This window comes from Mandrillus leucophaeus, unplaced genomic scaffold (genome assembly GCF_000951045.1).
Source record: "Mandrillus leucophaeus isolate KB7577 unplaced genomic scaffold, Mleu.le_1.0 Scaffold166, whole genome shotgun sequence".
In the NCBI taxonomy this organism is placed as follows: Eukaryota; Metazoa; Chordata; class Mammalia; order Primates; family Cercopithecidae; genus Mandrillus; species Mandrillus leucophaeus.
In genome coordinates, this window is record NW_012101654.1 from 3,160,905 (window position 1) to 3,161,822 (window position 918).

The window sequence follows — 918 nt, forward strand, 5'->3', positions numbered from 1 at the left end:
GCTGGGATTACAGGCTTGAGCCACCGCGCCCGGCCCATAATTCTTAGGCAGTTTTTCCTTGTTTTTCTTTTTCAAATCTCCCTTTCCTTGTTCCTTTGGTTGACTATCTCTAGTAACTTTTCCACCCTTCCGAATGTACGTGGCACCAGGAGAATTTTCAAGAGCCTCAACATCTACTTTTAGAGACATACTATCTAATGATGGCAAGTGTTTACTAAGAGCTTTGCCTTTCTCTGGATCTACAAGTGAGTAAGCAGAAATAAGCCTTGCCAGGGTGTGAATATCTTTTGGATTTTGTTTCCATAGCTGTTCTAGGTCACTAATTGCCTCCTCCTCCTGCCCATATTTGAGCTTGAAGTTTGCAGCTTCTCTTATCAAGGACAAATGAGCAGGAGATTTGGGCTGATGGTTTTGATACCACCGGATAGCTTGTGTGAAGACATCAGTGGTACTATTAATATCTTCTTTGTGGCAATACATGGTCGCTAATGCAGACCCCATGCCTGGCTTCTGCTTTAACTCCTCTATGCTTCTCAATATTAGACATGCTAAGAAATAGTCTCCTGAGAAATTTTCAACTGTGCCATGGTCAGCTTAATTTCATCTGCATTTTCTTGATGCTGATCTGAAAATTCCTGAAGCAGCTCTATTGCTTTTGTGTGCTGCTTTTCACACAGAGCTGGGCGGCTTGGATTAACACAGGTAAGAGATGCTCGGGACTGTGAGACTGTAAACAGGCAGATATTTTGAGGCAGTGTTTGGCCTGGTTTGTGTACATAGCAAGTAATGCCTTGTTAAATTCTTTTTTTTTTTTTTTTTTTTGAGACGGTGTCTCACTCTGTCACCCAAGCTGGAGTGCAGTGGTGTGACCTCGGCTCATTGCAACCTCTACCTCCCTGGTTCAAGCGATTCTTCTGC

At 43.1% G+C, this 918-nt stretch overlaps 1 pseudogene; it reads right to left on the reverse strand.

Moving 5' to 3' along the window:
• The window catches only part of LOC105536953, a 46,078-nt pseudogene that overhangs the window by 15,091 nt on the left and 30,069 nt on the right, over positions 1-918 (reverse strand).